We start from the raw sequence: 21,641 nt of genomic DNA, 5'->3' as shown, positions 1-21,641 counted from the left end.
TTCGGCTCTGTCGATTTTCTTCCAAAAAGAACTGGCTTCACTGCCCGAAGTTCAGACTTTTGTCAAAGGAGTACTGCATATTCAGCCTCCTTTTGTGCCCCCAGTGGCACCTTGGGATCTCAATGTGGTTTTGGCATTCCTGAAATCACATTGGTTCGAACCACTTAAGACTGTGGATTTAAAATATCTCACGTGGAAAGTGGTCATGCTGTTGGCCTTGGCGTCGGCCAGGCGGGTTTCAGAATTGGCGGCTTTGTCTTGTAAAAGCCCTTATCTGATTTTCCATATGGATAGGGCAGAATTGAGGACTCGTCCTCAGTTTCTCCCAAAGGTGGTCTCAGCTTTTCACTTGAACCAACCTATTGTGGTGCCTGCGGCTACTAGGGACTTGGAGGATTCCAAGTTGCTGGACGTAGTCAGGGCCCTAAAAATATATATTTCCAGGACGGCTGGAGTCAGAAAGACTGACTCGCTGTTTATCCTGTATGCACCCACCAAGCTGGGTGCTCCTGCTTCTAAGCAGTCTATTGCGCGCTGGATTTGTAGCACTATTCAGCTGGCGCATTCTGCGGTAGGCTTACCGCAGCCTAAATCTGTAAAAGCCCATTCCACAAGGAAGGTGGGCTCATCTTGGGCGGCTGCCCGAGGGGTCTCGGCTTTACAACTTTGCCGAGCAGCTACTTGGTCGGGGGCAAACACGTTTGCAAAATTCTACAAATTTGATACCCTGGCTGAGGAGGACCTGGAATTCTCTCATTTGGTGCTGCAGAGTCATCCGCACTCTCCCGCCCGTTTGGGAGCTTTGGTATAATCCCCATGGTCCTTACGGAGTCCCCAGCATCCACTAGGACGTCAGAGAAAATAAGAATTTACTCACCGGTAATTCTATTTCTCGTAGTCCGTAGTGGATGCTGGGCGCCCATCCCAAGTGCGGATTGTCTGCAATACCTGTACATAGTTATTGTTACAAAAATCGGGTTTTGTTGTGAGCCATCTCTTCAGAGGCTCCATTTGTTATCATACTGTTAACCGGGGTTCCTATCACGTGTTATATGGTGTGATTGGTGTGGCTGGTATGAGTCTTACCCGGGATTCAAAAATCCTTCCTTATTGTGTCAGCTCTTCCGGGCACAGTTCCTAACTGAGGCTTGGAGGAGGGTCATAGGGGGAGGAGCCAGTGCACACCAGATAGTCCTAAATCTTTCTTTAGATGTGCCCAGTCTCCTGCGGAGCCGTCTATTCCCCATGGTCCTTACGGAGTCCCCAGCATCCACTACGGACTACGAGAAATAGAATTACCGGTGAGTAAATTCTTATTTTTTTGTCTGCCATATCATTCCTGGGGTGCTGTCCTATGTTGGTTGCAGCCCCTCTGCCCTATAAAGCCAGGGGTGCTGCTGCCATTTAAGTCCAGGGGTGCTGCTGCCTGTCTGCTGTGCTGTGTAACTAGTTAGCGGTTGAAGATGTACTGGAGTACAATTCGTACAATTGTGAGATAAGGGCAGAAGTCAACTGAAAGATGCAGTCCGTAGTCCTGGAGCAGGGGCGGATTGGGATCGAAAACCATCCCAGGAAATTGATGAAAGCAGGGGACACACTACATACAGCACACTACACATATGGCGGCCGCAGAAGGCACACACTACATACAGCACACTATACACATGGCGGCAGCAGGAGGCACACACTACATACAGCACACTACACACATAGCAGCAGCAGGAGGCACACATTACACACATGGCGACAGCAGGAGGCACACACTACATACAGCAAACTACACACATAGCGGCAGCAGGAGGCACACACAACATACAGCACACTACACACATGGCAGCACCAGGGGACACACGACATACAGCACACTACACACATGGTGGCTGCAGGGGACACACACTTCATACAGCACACTACACATATGGCGGCTTCAGGAGGCACACACTACATACAGTACACTATACACATGGCAACAGCAGGAGGCACACACTACATACAGCACACTACTCATATAACAGCAGTAGGAGGCACACACCACACACATGGCGGCAACAGGAGGCACACACTACATACAGCACACTACACACATAGCGGCAGCAGGAGGCATACTACACACATGGTGGCGGCAGGGGACACACACTACATACAGCATACTACATTCATAGCAAAAGTAGGAGGCAAACACTACACACACGGTGGCAGCAGGAGGCACACACTACATACAGCACACTACACACATAGCAGCAGCAGGAGGCACACACTACATACAGCACACTACACACATGGTGGCAGCAGGGGACACACACTACATACAGCACACTACACATATGGCGGCAGCAGCAGGCACACACTACATACAGCACACTACACACATGGTGGCAGCAGGATACACACTAGGGGGGTCATTCCAAGTTGATCGCTCGCTAGCTAGTTTTAGCAGCCGTGCAAATGCTATGCCGCCGCCCACTGGGAGTGTATTTTAGCTTAGCAGAAGTGCGAACAGTTGTATCGCAGAGGGCCTGCAAAATGTTTTTGTGTAGTTTCAGAGTAGCTCAAAACCTACTCAGCGCTTTCGATCACTTCAGACTATTCAGTTCTGGATTTGACGTCACAAACCCGCCCAGCGTTCGCCCAGCCACGCCTGCGTTTTTCCTGGCATGCCTGCGTTTTTTCCACACACTCCCTGAAAACGATCAGTTGCCACCCAGAAACGCCCACTTCATGTCAATACAGCATACTACACACATGGCGACAGCAGGGGGCACATACTGCATACAGCACACTACACACATGGCGGCAGCAGCAGGAGGCACACACTACATGCAGCACACTACACACATGGCGGCAGCAGGATGCACACACTACATACAGCACACTACACACATGGCGGCAGCAGGGGGCACACACTACACACAGCACACTATACACATGGCGGCAGCAGGGGTTACACACAATATACAGCAAACTACACACATGGCGGCAGCAGGAGGCACACACTATATATAGTTTTGGTTTTGGTTCTAATTCCCCGCTCGTGTTTTGGTTTTGGATTGGTTTTGGAGGCCCTTGCCAATCCCACGGTATTATTAACCTCAATAACATTAATTTCCACTCATTTCGAGGCTATTCTGAACACCTCACAATATTGTTTTTAGGCCAAAAGGTGGCTCCAAGGTTGCTGTATGACTAAGCTAAGCAACACAAGTGTGCGGCACAAACACCTGGCCCATCTAGGAGTGGCACTGCAGTGTCAGGATGGCAGTTATAAAAAAAGGCCCCAACAGCACATCATGCAAAGAAGTAAAAGAGGTGCAATGAGGTAGCTGTATGACTAAGCTAAGCGACACAAACAATTGGCCCATCTAGGAGTGGCACTGCAATGTCAGATAGGATGGCACTTTAAAAAACTAGTCCCCAAACAGCACTTGATGCAAAGAAGAAAAAGAAGTGCACCGAGGTTGCTGTATGACTAAGCTAAGCAACACAACCACCTGGCCCATCTAGTAGTGGCATGCAGTGGCTGAATGTCGAAAGTTGCCCGCAATTTTTCAGTCCACTGACAGCATCTCCTGCACGCCCTAGTCATTTTTCAAAAATTCTGCAAGTGGACCTATACAGCAGTACCCCTGTACTAATACAGCAGTACCCCTGGACTTATACGGCAGTGTCAGACAGGATGGCACTTTAAAAAACCATGCCCCAAACAGCACATGATGCAAAGATGAAAAAGAGGTGCACCAAGATTGCTGTATGACTAAGCTAAGCGACACAAGTGTGCGGCACAAACACCTTGCCCATCTAGGAGTGGCACTGCAGTGTCAGACAAAATGGCACTTTAAGAAACTAGTCCCCAAACAGCACTTGATGCAAAGAAGAAAAAGAAGTGCACTGAGGTTGCTGTATGACTAAGCTAAGTGACACAACCACCTGGCCCATCTAGTAGTGGCATGCAGTGGCTGAATGTCGAAAGTGGCCCGCAATTTTTCATTCCACTGACAGCATCTCCTGCACGCCCCTGTCATTTTTCAAAAATTCTGCAATTGGACTTTTACGGCAGTACCCCTGGACTAATACAGCAGTACCCCTGAACTTATATGACAGTGTCAGATAGGATGGTGTCGTAGATGAAAATATTATACCCACACGCATCAAGTACAAACACCACACAGAGTGGCCTCCGTGCGTGTGCTTGTTCTGCCGTGCGTGCACATGCCTGCACGCTGTGTACATTGGCTCATGAGGCCCTGCGCATTAGCGTGTGGTATGAGTAAACACGGTAGCATACGCATTCGCATGGAAAAGCCACAAAGACATAACTGACATTTCATCAACATAGTGCATCATTTACACATAGCCCACACACACCACACCAGCAAGTTACATTTACTTTAGAAATGGAACAATAAAGATATTCAACTTTACAGGATGTGAGGGGACAGAAATAGGTCAGAACATAGTGTTTGGTATCCACATGTACAGCAATTCAAGGGCAACAATATTCCGATTGCAGTTTGCAGATAATCGCATGCTCCTGTGCATAGTTATGCGCAGGAATACAATATTCATATCTCACTGTATTTACTGTACACCTGATATTTGGCGGAAACCCAGTGGAGGACACCTGCAAGTGCACCTGGACCAGGCATCGCCCACCTATTCAAACCGACCTATGATCCCTCATGTACTGTAAATGCCCAGCTCTTTGACCTATGAAAGAAGAGATTACAGTTTCCTTTGTTTCATGCTTTGGACCATTGTATAAAAACCAAGCCTCCTGGCTGGCCTCAGTCTATTCTCTGAAGGTCATCTTTCCAGATTGACTGAGGCCCGGATCTGGGTGGCGCAGGCGAACAAACGTATGTATCCATTGGTTGTAGCTTTTCTCTTGCATTATTGTATTTTTCTGTGAACCCCCTTTTAAGTAAATATTTGTTGCTGCGTTGGACCACAACATAACATATACAATTGGTGTCGCATTCCTTTCCAGTTAGGGGTTTAAAGTGTATTAGGCCGCATGTGTAGCTACTTTGTGCTTACAGCGTGACGGCGTGCTTACGCAACGTGTACGCATTTCATAGAGGGTTATCACACACATGCTTAGTGGGTCGCAGCGGCCTGAACAGTTCTGTATTTAGGTATTGCTTTTTCCTGTAAGTTTAAACGAACCTAACAAATGCAGGCTCGCCCGGTTCACCACATACTTATAGTCTTGCAGAGCCACACAGACTTTGATCTAGCAACAAAGGGTGGAGACGCATCTTAAGTAACCTTGCATTGTGTTCAAACTATCTTTTGTTGTTAGACCAAGTATCACTGACCTAGGTTGGGGGTGTTGTGAACTCGGGGGTTCTCCCGATGGTAGGGGAGAGGAACCACAGTTGGGTCGGAACAGGGATGGCTTGATATAGGTCTTCCTCATACAGGACTCTGACAGTAAAGCTTTGTGAAAATATTAAAGGACTTTATTGCAGGAAGGGGGCAACACAATGTCACATAACAGAGAAGTAGCGTATGAAGAAATGTCCAGAAAGTACTTGTGAGTGATGGTAATAGATACTGGTGACTGAAGAACTTGAGAGCGGTGGTCAAAAGACACTGATGACTTGAAGAACTTGAGAGCGGTGGTTAAGACTCTGATAATTTGAAGAACTTGAAAGCGGTGGTAAAAGACACTGATGATTTAAAGAACTTGAGAGCGGTGGTTAAAGACACTAATGATTTGAAGAACTTGAGAGCGGTGGTTAAAGACACTAATGATTTGAAGAACTTGAGAGCGGTGGTTAAAGACACTGAGGATTTGAAGAACTTGAGAGCGGTGGTTAAAGACAATGATGATTTGAAGAACTTGAGAGCGGTTGTTAAAGACACTGAGGATTTGAAGAACTTGAGAGCGGTGGTTAAAGACACTGAGGATTTGTATAACTTGGGAGCAAGGGTTAAAGACACTGAGGACTTGTATAACTTGGGAGCGACGTTTAACCTGCAGCCCACGCTGACTCCAAGAAGCACTGGTGACTGGAGCGCAGTGGAACCCAGCAGCGGCTGGGAACGCTGGAAGCTTTGCAACAACTGACACCTAGAAATGCCGGAGACACTGGGGTATGCTGCAGAGAGATCCGCAGAGAACAGAAGCACTGGCATCCACTTCAGAGGAAAAGAAGATACTCAGGCGCCGAGGCTCTGCCCGGCGTCTGCCTTTGAATCTCCCGCCTCCGCTGGATTGGCGGAACAGTCCGATGATGTCACCCGCTCACGTGATGCCGGGTGTCATGGCGGGAACTGCCGGGAGCCGTGCCAGCCAGACGCTGGAGCCCGTGGACCACCGAAGGCAGAGGCCACAACACAGACCAGCAGGCACGCAGGGGTAAGCGCGGCGAACGCCGCCCATGGCGTGTGACAGTACCCCCTCCTCCAGGAGTGGCCCCTGGACACTTTCTGGGTTTTGTTGGATGTCTGGAATGGAAAATCCGCACCAGTCGGGGAGCCATAACTTCAGTAGCCTTGACCCAGCTCCTCTCCTCGGGGCCAAAACCTTTTCACTACACCAAATACTGTAGATTCTTGTGAAGATACCGAGAGTCGAGAATAGCTTTGATTTCAAAGTCCGTTCCAGATTCAGACTCAGCAGAGGTTGGCCTCGGGGATTTTAAATGGAACCGGTTTAAAATAAGTGGGCGAAGGAGAGAGACATGAAAGGAGTTTGGTATCCGGAGGTGGGAAGGCAATCCCAATTTGCAGACAACCGGGTTCAGGACTTGTAACACGGGGTAAGGACCAATAAACTTTGGGGCGAACTTCATAGTGGGCACACTTAACCGGAGGTTGTGGGTGGAGAGCCATACCCTGTCACCAACCTTGTATTGGGGAGCTGCTCGTCGCTTACTATCCGCAAAGAACTTATAGCGGCCGGAGACTCTCTTGAGATTAGCATGAACTCGACTCCAAATTTGGCTGAAGTGTCGAAGAGCAGAGGCTGCAGCAGGAACATCCTCCGGAGGACAAATGGGTAATTCCGGAACTTGAGGATGGAACCCATAATTAATGAAAAATGGGGACTCACCAGTCGAAGAGTGGTACAGATGATTGTGGGCAAACTCGGCCCATGGCAACAGTTCCACCCAATCATCTTGCGAGGGAGAGAGATAAACACGGAGAAAGGTCTCTAAATCTTGATTGACGCGTTCAGTTTGCCCATTGGTTTGTGGATGGTAAGCGGATGAAAACTTGAGTTTTATTTGTGAGGCCGCACAGAGAGCTCTCCAGAATCTTGCAGTGAATTGTACCCCCCGGTCAGAGACGATTTCCTGAGGTAAACCGTGCAGGCGGAAATGTTCTCGGATAAATAACAACGCCAACTTGGGAGCTGATGGTTACCTGGTCAAAGGTACGAAATGTGCCATCTTAGAGAAACGGTCGATAATTACCCAGACAGTATTGTGACCCTTGGAGAGGGGCAATTCGGTGACAAAGTCCATATAGATATGGGTCCAAGGCCTCTGAGGAATGGACAGTGGATGCAACAACCCCGCAGGAGGCAAACGAAGAATTTTGTGCTGAGCACACTGAGGACATGAGTTGACATAATCTTGAATATCCTTCTTCATAGTGTCCCACCAGTAAGACCTTCGTAGAAACTCCCACATCTTTTGAACTCCAGGGTGACCAGAAAACTTGGAAATATGAGCCCACTGCAACAACATTGGTTGAAATTTAGCTGGCACAGACATTCTCCCAGGAGGAGGGCCCAGAGCGGTGGGAGCCGTTGACATAGAAACTGGACTGAGAATCAAAGCCTTCTCAACAGAATTCTCCTCATCCGAAGCTGTTAAGGAACGGGATAAAGCATCAGCCTTGGTGTTAAAAGTCCCGGCCCGGTACTTAATAACAAACGAAAACCGAGTAAAGAAGAGCGCCCATCTAGCTTGACGGGGATTCAAGCACTGGGCCGTCTTGAGGTACAGCAAATTCTTATGATCAGTGAAAATTGTAATTAGGTGTTTAGCACCTTCCAAAAGATATCTCCATTCCTCCAAGGCAGATTTTATTGCCAAAAGCTCTTTGTCTCCAATGGTGTAATTCTGTTCCGCAGGAGAGAATTTGCGAGAATGGAAACCACATGGATGTAACTTCCCATCTGGAGCGTACTGCGAAAGCACGGCACCTATGCCTACCGTGGAGGCATCAACTTCCAAAAAGAATGGTTTTGAAAAATTTGGTTGTTGAAGTACTGGAGCAGACATAAAGGCTGCCTTTAACTGAGCGAATGCTGCTACAGCTTCGGAGGACCAATGACTTGGGTCAGAAACCTTCTTGGTCAGGGCAGTAATAGGTGCCACGATGGTAGAAAATCCCTTTATGAATTTCCGGTAGTAATTTGCAAAACCCAGAAATCGTTGTACCGCTTTCAAGGAAAGAGGCTGAGTCCAGTCCCGGATGGCAGTGAGTTTCTCTGGATCCATACGATGCTCCGTGCCCGAAATGATGTAACCAAGAAATGGAATAGAAGGAACCTCAAAAGTACATTTGGAAATCTTGCCATAAAGATGATTCTCTCGCAATCGAAGAAGTACCTCCTTGACCTGTATTCTGTGCTCTGTGAGATTTTTAGAAAATATCAGAATGTCATCCAAATATACCACTACACTTAGGTATAGCATATCCCGAAAGACTTCATTAATGAATCCCTGGAAGACGGCAGGGGCGTTGCTGAGGCCAAACGGCATTACCAGATACTCGTAATGCCCGTCCCTGGTATTGAAGGCCATCTTCCATTCGTCCCCCTGTCGAATACGTATCAAATTATAAGCTCCCCTTAAATCAAGCTTGGTGAAAACTCGGGGTCCGCGAACTCTATCAAAAAGCTCCGTAATGAGTGGCAAAGGATACTTATTCTTAATGGTGACATCATTTAGACCACGATAGTCAATACATGGTCTCAGCCCTCCGTCCTTCTTCTTCACAAAAAAGAAACCCGCCCCCGCCGGGGAGGTAGAGGGGCGGATGAATCCTCTCTGCAGATTAGACTTGATATAGTCCGACATAGCTTGGGTCTCGGGTAATGATAAGGGATAAGTGCGACCCCGAGGTGGCATTATCCCCGGAATGAGCTCAATGGGGCAGTCCCAGGGTCTATGCGGTGGTAGCTGATCAGCCGCTTGCTGCGAGAACACGTCAGAAAACTCACGATAGGCCTCCGGAATGAGCCCTTCATCTGACTTGGAAGATACACGGAGTGGATAGACAGGGGTGAGACAATTCGAATGACAAAAAGGACTCCAAGATGTTATCTTTGTCGAACTCCAGTCGACGTGAGGGTTGTGAAGTTTGAGCCAAGGAAGGCCAAGAACCAGATCGTGGGGCATCTCCCGAATCACTAGAAATTCCAGGTGTTCTTGATGCAGAGCTCCCACTTGCAGTTTGATGGGTACTGTACAACTTGAAATCAGACCGTTAGAAATTTGGGTATCATTGATAGCAGTCAACGTAATAGGTCGTTCGACCGACTGTAACTGAAAACCCAGATCCTGGGCACAGGAAAGGGAAATAAAATTCCCTGCAGCCCCTGAGTCCAGCAGAGCCTTAACGGGTTTGGCTACTGACCCGGAAAACAGAGACACGGAGAGTAAACAGTCCACTGGCGGAGAAGGTTTAGAAGAAACCCCTAGCTCGACTCCTCCGGAACAAGCTAGGACTGCCCGTTTCCCGGGCGAGACTTGCAAAACTTGAGAAAATGATCCACGGCTCCACAGTAGAGGCAGAGTCTACCCTCACGACGACGCTGACGTTCCTCTGGGGACAGCCGAGATCGATTAATCTGCATGGGTTCATCAGGACTTGGAATAACCGTCTGCTTAGACGGAAGAGATGGGACCCTTGATCGATCTGACCGACTACGTTCGCCACCTCGTTCCTGCATGCAAAGATCCACCTTTACACAGAGCGAGATCAACTGTTCTAAAGAATCCGGCAAATCTCTAGTGACCAACTCGTCCTTTAGACGATCGGAGAGCCCGTTCCAAAAGGCAGCCCGAAGAGCATCATTATTCCAGCGCAGTTCTGAGGCTATGGTCTGAAAATTAATCACATACTGTCCTACTGAATGAGAGCCTTGTCGGACACGAAGCAAGTCTGCAGAGGCAGCGGTCGTCCTGCCGGGCTCATCAAAGATCCTCCGAAATGACGTAATGAAATTGGAGTAACTAGAAACCAATGGATCAGATCGCTCCCATAATTGAGAGACCCAATCCAATGCTGAACCCTCGAGCAAAGAAATAATGTATGCCACCTTGGACCGATCAGTAGGGAAGTTATGTGAAAGCAGTTCAAAATGTACCTCGCACTGATTGAGAAAACCACGGCAATTCTTTGGATTCCCATTATAGCGAGAAGGAGTAGGGAGCTGAAGGCGTGACCTGGTTCCAGAGGAGGATGGAACATTACTAGAGACAACCACTGGAACGGGTACTGGAGCTGGGGCCGGTACTACTGAAGCCAGAGAAGTCTGAATTTGATCCAGCCGACCAGATAATTCCTGAAGATAATGCATCACCTGGCCCTGTGCTGCTTCCTGACTTTGTACTCGAGAAATCAAGTCCTGGATGGTACTTGCCTCTGGGCTCCGATCCCCCGGATCCATGAGGACTGATTATACTGTCACTGACCTAGGTTGGGGGTGTTGTGAACTCGGGGGTTCTCCCGATGGTAGGGGAGAGGAACCACAGTTGGGCCGGAACAGGGATGGCTTGATATAGGTCTTCCTCATACAGGACTCTGACAGTAAAGCTTGGTGAAAATATTACAGGACTTTATTGCAGGAAGGGGGCAACACAATGTCACATAACAGAGAAGGAGCGTATGGAGAAATGTCCAGAAACTACTCGTGAGTGATGGTAAAAGATACTGGTGACTGAAGAACTTGAGAGCGGTGGTCAAAAGACACTGATGACTTGAAGAACTTGAGAGCGGTGGTTAAGACTGATAATTTGAAGAACTTGAGAGCGGTGGTTAAAGACACTGATGATTTAAAGAACTTGAGAGCGGTGGTTAAAGACACTGATGATTTGAAGAACTTGAGAGCGGTGGTTAAAGACACTAATGATTTGAAGAACTTGAGAACGGTGGTTAAAGACACTGAGGATTTGAAGAACTTGAGAGCGGTGGTTAAAGACAATGATGATTTGAAGAACTTGAGAGCGGTGGTTAAAGACACTGAGGATTTGAAGAACTTGAGAGCGGTGGTTAAAGACACTGAGGATTTGTATAACTTGGGAGCAAGGGTTAAAGACACTGAGGACTTGTATAACTTGGGAGCGACGTTTAACCTGTAGCCCACGCTGACTCCAAGAAGCACTGGTGACTGGAGCGCAGTGGAACCCAGCAGCGGCTGGGAACGCTGGAAGCTTTGCAACAACTGACACCTGGAAATGCCGGAGACACTGGGGTATGCTGCAGAGAGATCCGCAGAGAACAGAAGCACTGGCATCCACTTCAGAGGAAAAGACGATACTCAGGCGCCGAGGCTCTGCCCGGCGTCTGCCTTTGAATCTCCCGCCTCCGCTGGATTGGCGGAACAGTCCGATGACGTCACCCGCTCCCCGCCCACGTGATGCCGGGTGTCATGGCAGCGCCCCTGCCCCGGGGAACCACCGGGAGCCGCACCAGCCAGACGCCGGAGCCCGTGGACCACCGAAGGCGGAGACCGCAACACAGACCAGCAGGCACGCAGGGGTAAGCGCGGCGAACGCCGCCCATGGCGTGTGACACCAAGTCTGTGCTGTATATTCTTAGAGGTGCTGGTGTGAACCAAGGGACAAACAGGAAAAAAAAGCCGTTTATTATTTGTGTGTAACTGTTGGCACGGAAGCATACACAAAGCATACCGATACTTTGCATACATTCTCACATTTTGTTGCCATAGGTTATAACAGTCATTATAGATCTGTATAAAGTTGGATAAGTTTATTTGCTATATATATTTGAGTTAGTGTGTTAAGGGAGTAATTATAAAAACACGAAACGCAGTTCCAGCCTAAATGTTTAGGTACACACTCAAAAGAGTATTACCTCTGGGGGAGGGGTGTGTGTGTGACTTCTGGCTAGTGTAAGGAACAATTGTGTTTTGTGTAAGTGAGCAGTAGTATTTTATTGTTCACATTTATCGTGATGTAGTGTGGTATATTTAAGTGCGAACGCACGGGGAGCACGTGGCATGCTGTGTGCAATTAGCGTATGGGAACGCGCACGTGGCCGCATGATTGCGTGCATACGCAGTTACGTGAACCAGCGAGCGCACGTTTTAACCATATGATAGTAGCTCAAGGTTAAGGCGGGGTAAAGGATTTGTAGTCATACAATAGCAAATAACTATCCGATTTTAAAAGCAGATCACTATAATATTTTGTTTAAAACTGAACTACCTCTGGGATAGGATATCAATCAAAGGGAGTGATATTTTTCTGTACAGAAAAACATTGTGTATTTGTGTGAGCTGAAAGTAGGAGTGGACGTATTGAACCCTGGAAAAAATCGGGATCCCGTGAGAGACGCTGAGTAAGCAGAGGATCGCGACATGAAAGCTTCGTAACCTTACGTATTGACTAAAGTGGACTAAGTGGTCTAAGTGAACTAGGTGGTCTAAGTGAATTAGGTGGTCTAAGTGAACTAGGTGTCCTAAGTGGATTAAGGTAAAGGAGCAGTGATCGTAGGGCTTATAGATAACAAGTATCGATAGGCTGTGTGATTGGACCGCACATCCATGTGTTATACAAGGCGCAACGTGATACCATTTGCGTTCTTTTGCGCAAATTGCATCATCATATGCGCTTTGTAGAAGCATACGCAGACGTGATTGTGTAAACAAAGGGGTTTTTCGCTCTTCAGGAAATCTCCCTGGTGGACATTTACTGGAAAGGGTGATCTCATCCTACAAAAATTCCAGTGGAAAGATACCGAAAAGGAATTTTTTCGCTGTCTCAGGAAAAATATTCCAACAGAACCTCCACCGAAAGAAATTACAGTGCTAAAGGGTCTGATAGCATTCCGAAGGTTGGGTACATCGTGATCCACTATTTACAGTGGCTCGTAGTATAGGCCAGCAGGGACTGGAGTGAGTGAAAGCACTCGGTAAGGACTTTCACCGTTTTTCCTTGTGCATTTGGGGATTGTGTATAAAAGGCCCACAATGGGAGCCAAGTGCACAAGTGAGAGGCGTTCAGCAGCCAGGGTTCAGGCTTAAGAAGAAGAAGAAGGGCCAAGAGGGTCCGCAAGGTTAGTAATGTGTGGTAAGTATGGTCCACGCACAGAGGCTTTTGTGATGAATGGGTATGTATGACTGCAGGGGATAATGCATCATTTCCTAGGATGGTTAGTTTTAAACCAGAGGTACTGCAGAATGTAAGGAATAGAATATGTCTGATCGAGTCTAAGGAACAAAGGATCAGACATAACAACTGTTTAAATATATGGCAACAAGAGGGAGATGTGCAAAGGGAGCTAGCTTGCACAGCAAGTTCCAAACCTGACAGGAATGTGATTGCGAGCACACCATCACCGACACTTGTCGATGAAGAGAAAACAGCTACAACCAATGGTACATCGTCAAATGATAGGAACATTCATGTAGATTGTATTAACCCTAACCCATACGTATTGTACCCTGTTTTAAGTTCTCTCAAAGGTCATAGGTCGGAGGAAGATGATGGATCCAGCCTAATCTCAGCCGTCATCCAGGCAGTCACCTTGCAGGAAACTCAGGTGGGCACGGCCCAACCAGTAAGAACAGTGACGGTGTCTCCTACTGAAGGGACGGGTTAGATCATAGCCACCGGTAAGTGTAAGGATGTTCATTACGCAGAGGCAGTAACACCTCACAGTAAGCCGATTAGGAATTGAATGGTTGGGTTACATCCTGTCTTGGTAATAGCAACTCCCAATGGGAGAACCGATAGCCAGGGCGTAACCCTCATCAGGAATACTGCAATGTATTGCCCGTGGACCAGATCAGAACTGCGGTCAATCATTTCAGAATTCCCTGATCCCCGGAGACATTTAGCCAGATGTCAGAAGTTTATCAAGGATCTGGGTAATGCCCACGAACCGACAAACAAATATTGGCAGAGAATTTTGAAAGTGTGCCTACCCCCTAATATGGACACCCAACAATTTATCACGGATTGTAAGATAGAGTCAGACAATCCTCTGACTGACGAATACAATCAGGAGAACATGGAACGAATTAACATACAACTAGGATTGTACTTCCCCATTGTTGTCAATTTTTCTCCATAAAACAGAGAGAAAATGAACCGACATCCGAGTATTTCCATAGGGCCTTACAAATAATGGCTAGATACACTGGGGTATCGGATATAAAGAATGATGCGAATTACAGGGAGGTGGCTGTCTCTGTGTTAATGGATGGGTTCAACAAGGCATTGAAAGTCAGGGTACAGACTTCTTTGCCTAATTGGAGAGGGGTCACAGTAGATACTCTCAGGGAGTGTGCTATTGAGCATGACAGGAGTATCTCCAAACGTAAAGAACAGCAGGAGAAGAAGTTGATGACGGTAAGCATACAGGCACGTAAAGGGATGTCCAATCAACCAAGACCCCAGGCCCTTGCAGACTGGAAACGGACAAGAATATGTTATACTTGTAGAAATGGATGTAGGAGTAATGGGACACATAGTAAATATAGACCCCCTAGACAAAGAACACGAGCCACGTTATTAAACACATAGACGGGACCAATGGACATATAGTAAAAATTTAAAGCCATATAGAGAACACTAATTCGGCAAATGGGAAGAACGAGATAAGCGCAACATTACCCTTTGACAAAACCTGCTGAAGTTAAGATTGGGCCTCTATGATGCTAAACCTTTTTTTTTTTCTAGCAACAGTGGCCCCTAACTAACTTAAACCGACAGAGACTTTGTTAAATATGATATACATATAGTGTGCCCCCGCTCAGGAAGTACAAAGTATGTTAGATACCCTCAAGGACTAATGTTGCATTCCACTGTTCTAGATTCATGTCCATCACACGTAGAGGAAATTATCTCACACATACCGGGTTCCCTATGAACTTAGGATGGACAGGACACTGGATTGATGGCTGGGATAGTCCCAGTAGTGATACAACAAGCACAAACTTTAAAGGGAGTAGACCAAGTAGAGAATCAATTCCCCATAGTGCCCAATCTGGTTGTCATTTTAATAAAATCCTCTTCACCTCTACAAAACTTATCTGTTACCAACCTCTATTCGGTTTTTCTTCACAGTTTCCTCTTCATATTTTACGTTCACCTACCGGAGGGTACAATACATGGACCCGATTACAGTTCATACACCACATGCCTTGTCGGTCTTTCAGAAGTTCTGCCCGAACCCGGTATATATCACCAGCACGATGGCACCAGGATTACTACAGTGTGCCTTGTCAAGCACAAAGGGTGGAGAATGAGAATACTGGTGAAGGGAAATTGTGTACAGACACTGATATGCATGATAGTGTGACAGCCCGTTGGTGAACGCAAACCTGACATTTTCTTTTTTTTTTTTCTCTTCTCTCTCCTCTAGAGATGTTTTTACCCTACACAACAAGTACACAACAGTAAATCGAAATGCAAAATTTGTGTTCACTACAGGAGAAGGCAGTCTGGAAGGTGAAGGGATATGGTCAGGAGTCCTCAGGACTTTGGATAGATGGACACGGTAAGCCAGTGGCCCCCAGGGCATATCTCCCAAGCCTAGCTGAGGCGGCACACGGTCTGACTCATCTGGGCAAGGAAGGTATGTGCAAGTTGGTAAGAGCCTACTGGAGTGCACCAGGGTTCTCTTCTTATGCAGGTAAGAAAGCAATGACATGTCTTACTTGCGTGAGGAAGAATATTGGTAAGACAATACCAACGGAGCCATCCCATATCCCTCCTACAGACGGACCTTTCCAGGTAATACAAATCGACTTCATACAGTTACCAGCCTGTAGAAATTTAAAGTATGTTTTAGTATGTACCGATGTATTTTCAAACTGGGTAGAAGCATTCCCCGCCGCCACAAATACTGCCGTATTCACTGCAAAGAAAATCGTGCAGGAATTTGTGTGTAGATATAGTATCCCTAAAATGATTGAAAGTGATAGGGGTACCCATTTTACAGGTGAAGTCTTTCAGGTCATGTGCAAACTGATGGGTATTAATAGCTGCATACTCCATACCGGCCACAGACCAGTGCGAAGGTGGAGAGAATGAACAGCACTATTAAGAACAAGCTGAGCAAAGTGATGGCTGAAGCTGGACTGTTGTGGCTAGAAGCACTAGTGTTGTACAGCATCAGAACCACTCCCAGGTCGCTGCTTAACTTATCACCCTTCAAAGTACTTTTTGGACGACAACCCCATGTAATGATAGACCCCCAGGATGATTTGAAGTGCAATAATGAGATGACTGTGCAATATTTTGTTAGGATGAGCCAGCAACTGAGAAACCAGCAAAGGAATCTGAAACTAGCGATTCCTGACCTACCAAACAGTAATTGTTATGACATTGAACCTGGGGATTATGTGATGATTCGAAATTTTCTAAGCTCAGGTTGCCTCATTGACAGGTGGGAAGGACCATATCAAGTTTTGTTGACCAGCACGACAGCAGTAAAGGTTGCAGAGAGAGAGACTTGAGTCCACTCGTCCCACTGCAAGAAGGTCGCTGACCCGGAGAAAACTCGTGACAAAGAGAAAGGTGAAGAGAACCTCGTATCACTAGAGAGTGTGTCTTGGGAAAGCTGAGAGGCAGGACTGTTGGACGGGACCTGAGTGTGGAGAACAGCAAAGTCAAGGACGGTTGTCGTAACATTTTTCTTTTTTTCACCCCCCTCACTGCATTTTTTTTTCTCCCCTTCCTAGTTTTCTCCTTAACGAAATGGATCCACACCAAGAGACTGTGTTCCGAGTTTTTCTTGTGACTCTGTTTTGATCAGGACAATTTGGTTTTGTGAGGGCCCTCGAGATGTCGAGCAAGGATCTGGAATGGGTTCTGATGGAGAGTACGGATTCATAGGACCCCAGGATCAGCGCATCACTTTGGTCAAAGCTGGTATCAGTAAGAGATCTGGTAGTCACGGAGCTCGGAGGCAATGTGAAGGGTTATTGTCTGATGAATACTGCATATGTGCACACTGCGATAACATAGTCGAAGATGGGTTCATCCAGAGATGTCAGTCAAACGATAATATCGACATGAGCGGACATCCTTTGAGTGATTACCACTCATAAGTGGGTACGGTCTTAAACCAAACAGAATGCTGGGTGTGCTCACAAGTATCTCAAGGACAGAGTAAGTCGGGATTAGTGCCATACCCTTTAACAATAGATGAGGTACGCGAATTATGGGGGGTTGAGACCGGTGGACAAGAAATTCAATATATCTAGGCTCCCTAGCTTGAAGCTACACCAGTACCACGTAGATAGGTCACTGTTGTGTTTTAACGTGTCCGAAAACCAGGAAATTGGGAAGTGACATGGAATAATCAGACAATGAACTTCTGACATAGAGCTGATAAAGTACCCATCAACTCCGAACTTGTACGCAGGATAGCCACAAGTGGGAAGTACTTCCGATACAGATATACATGTGGGATCAAAACCATGTGGGCTGGAAAAGTGTCGCTGGGATATTGTGCCCACATCATCCAGCCCTATACTTGTACTGAACAAATGGGAGAACTGGGGACCAGTTTCTTTATATGAAAAATCTGTGATATGGTTTTGTTGCATTTTGTCCCTTATGTCCTTCCAGATGATGCCTACTTCATATGTGGTAGGGAAGCGTACAAGTGGCTTACTCCAAGCTCTGAAGGGTTGTGTTATATTGGCAGAGTACTACCAGAGGTTATGACCATTGCACACGACAAAATGAAAGATATTCACCGCAGCACTCAGACTCCTTATACTCATACACATTATGAACACATTGTCAAGAGACACCTCATAGATAGGACAAAGCCCGCAGCCTCTGATTTGATCCATGAATCCACCGGGATTCAAATTCTTCTCACATTAGATATCACCCATACTGCCAGAGGAATTATAAATTATAGGTACATCCATGCGCTGGCGAACATGATAGATAATATCAGCGAGATGTCTGATGACACCTTCAGGTATACGGGTAGGGAGCTACAGGCCTACAAGAAACAGCTGGTCCAGTACAGGATGGTCTTGAATTACATCACGGCTATGACAGGTGGGTACTGTGTTACTCTTGCAACTCAATATGGTGTGAAGTGCTGTACTTACATTACGAACAGTACTGAAGACCCAACGGCGATCATCGATCAAAAGATGGACGTGATCTTGCAGTTGAAGTGGGAGTTTAGAAGGAAACACAACCTTACCTTGACGGCTGTGGGTAATGAATTGATCGGCTGGGCCTCATGGTTGAACCCACTGAAATGGTTCTCTTGGTTAGGAGAGTGGGCGCAAAATGTAATTGCAAGTGTGGGAAAGTTTCTCCTCTGTATCCTGGGTGTTGTCATAATTATTGGTCTGATATTAAGATGTGTTTGAATTTTGACACGGCGCAGACACAAGACAAATTTAATGAGTCTAAGGAGCGAGGGCGTTGTAACAGCGGCAGACTTGATATATGACCCAACCGCAGAAACAGTATTGTGATAAGGAATGCAAATTAATTTCATGACCTGTTTCTTTCACCATTTTTCTGTTTTCCCCTCTACCCAGACACACCCAACCGGAAAAGACTTCAGTGTACCCAGATATATGTGAATGTATTTTTATATGTCTTACCCTCATCTCTGCAATCTTCAGTTACTAACACACATAGTCAATAAACGTTATCCACACATCACCAAAGTACAATAAAAAACACAAACAAAATTCCTGCGCACTGATCGAGGGTATAAGACACTCTGTTAAATGTCAGTGAATAAATACCCCTTCAGGGTTTAGCGTTTAAGATATATCTGGTGAACAAAAAGTCTCAATAAGGTCAGTTGTCCAAAGATACTATGGTTAGTCCTTGTGTTGATCTCCCTTAATAATAGAAGATCAGACCAAAAATTAGAAACAATGTCCCAATCAAAAGATTTTTCCAACAAAGTCAGACGTAAAGTCTCTTGTCTGGTCTCGTTCTTGGTCCTCCAATCACTTAAAAACGTAAACGTGATAAAACTTGGATTCAGTCAGCCCCACCGTTATTCAATTCTTTGTCTCTGTCCTCAGACAATGGTACATGTAAGACAAATAACGGGGAATCATAGTGCAGACTTATAAAAGTTTATTTAAACACGTATACAATTAAAAGACTTAGCATGCGTACCCTCAGTGACCTTCGGTGGAAGGCACAGTTTTAGGCGTATAGGGGTAATAAAAAAGCTTCCCCTATTAAGCTTTACCTTCACCGAGTCCTGGGCCGCAGGAAACACCAACGCGTTTCAACCGGTATGGTCTTTATCAAGGTGTGTAAGGTGCATGGAGGACCAGATATTTAAAGGGGAACATAAACCACACCCATTTCCTGTTGTGATGGGCGGGACTAGTGGGTAATTTGTGTAAAACGAACAGTACAACAATGTCCCTTCATGTAATCAAGTTGGATTAATGTCCACAATCGTTATGGTTTAGCCAGTTATCTATTTGTGGGGCTTTAAAAACTTAAAATGTGCTTTAAATCGCTAAAAAACGCCGTGCGTTCCAACCCCTGGAACGCATGGCGTCATTTCCGGTTCCGCCGGATGTGCAGCGGCGGCTTATGCGTTCCACCCGCTAAACTCCGTAACGTCACTTCCGGTTCCGCGGGAAATGACATCGCGGATTGCCGGAGGTGGGTGGGAGTGTAACACACTCTCTTCCCACCATGGACAGTGTGTGGGCACCATTTTAAGTGAGGGCAACAAAACGACCCTTTTCCCAAACAGAAATAAATCACTGCATGGAATACATAATAAATAAAAAAAACGGCCATTGGTAACCCTCAAAGGTGGTGCCCATGCTATATGCAAACAGCAGAAAATATACAACCACATGAATTTACAATGACGGACACTATCATTTCTTCATGGTTACAATGACATAAAAATTGAACAAATAATTAAAAACAAATTCTTCTTCAGACATGTACATTTAAAAAGGTATAATAAACAATCATTATAAAATTTGAGTCCTTTTTGTAGGACGGCTGTTTCATGTTCTTTCAATTCGTAATTACTTAGGTTGAAAATTCTCCACCCTTATAGACCAGATCGCCGCCCTACAGCAACTTCCAATCGGTTCGAAATACTAGATAGGGATGCTTTTTTAGAACGGGGTCAGAGAAGGAACAGGTGGAGATAAAAGGAAGAAGAACGCATAGAGGAAAAAGGGGGAATGGAAAAATCAAAAAAGTGGTGAATAGTACTAATACAACATCATTACCATCTAAAGATCCTTCCACGAGAATTTTCAACCTAAGTAATTACGAATTGAAAGAACATGAAACAGCCGTCCTACAAAAAGGACTCAAATTTGCTCCAGTCAACAAACTTAATAAGTTTGATACTTATGTTGACATTCAAAAATGTGTCAGGAATTTATCATTAAAGAAGTATGTTGTTGGTCAAAAAATATCTGATAATGAGAATGTGACACTTTTTAAACCTAAGTCCACATTCAATCCTACCTATAGCAGGGGTTGTTTTTTAGAAACATTCAATAAGATTGTCTGCACCGAGGTTGAAAAAATCAACGACAAAAGGAAATTAAATTATAACATCACTAAAGAAGAAAATGAAGCAATCAAAAATTTGGAGAAAAATGAAAGCATCACCATTAAACCGGCGGATAAAGGGGGAGGAGTCGTAATCATGGATACATGTAAATATAACCAGGAGATCATGAGACAGTTGGAAGACAGAACCACTTATGGACTATTGAGAGGGAACCCCACTGAAAGAATGGAAAAACACCTAACTACATTGGTGAACAAATATGAAGAAAACGGAACCATCACAAATTCAGAAAGAAAGTACCTCATTAAAGAACATCCAGTGTTACCTGTCATGTATGTTCTACCCAAAATACATAAAGACCCCATAAATCCCCCAGGACGCCCTATAATTGCTGGAACGGACTCCTTATCATCTAATCTATAACACTTCATAGATGCTCATTTACAACCGGAAGTGTTGAAAATTCCGTCGTATATTAAGGACACCATAGATACCATTAACCGTTTAAAAGAAGTGAAGGCTACGCCCCAACATTTTTTAGTAACAGCCGACGTGGCTTCTCTATACACCATCATAGATCATCAGTTGGGCATCACTGCAGTAGAATATTTTTTTAGAAAAAATAACGAGATCATAAATGAAAATAAACTAAATTTCATAAAGGAATCCATTATGTTTATTTTGGAAAACAACTTCTTCTGGTACAACAATCAGTTCTATATTCAAAAAAGGGGAACAGCGATGGGCACGAAATTTGCCCCCGCTTACGCAAATTTATTCATGGGGTGGTGGGAAGATCATGCCATATGGCATAATAACCCCCAAAAAGAAAACATCGCCCTATGGATACGCTTTATAGATGATATCCTCTTTATCTGGACAGGAGAAAAGGAGACTCTAGAGGATTTCTGCAGGACATTGAA

Source organism: Pseudophryne corroboree, chromosome 9 (assembly GCF_028390025.1).
Source record: "Pseudophryne corroboree isolate aPseCor3 chromosome 9, aPseCor3.hap2, whole genome shotgun sequence".
NCBI lineage: Eukaryota > Metazoa > Chordata > Amphibia > Anura > Myobatrachidae > Pseudophryne > Pseudophryne corroboree.
This window is presented reverse-complemented; position numbering follows the sequence as displayed.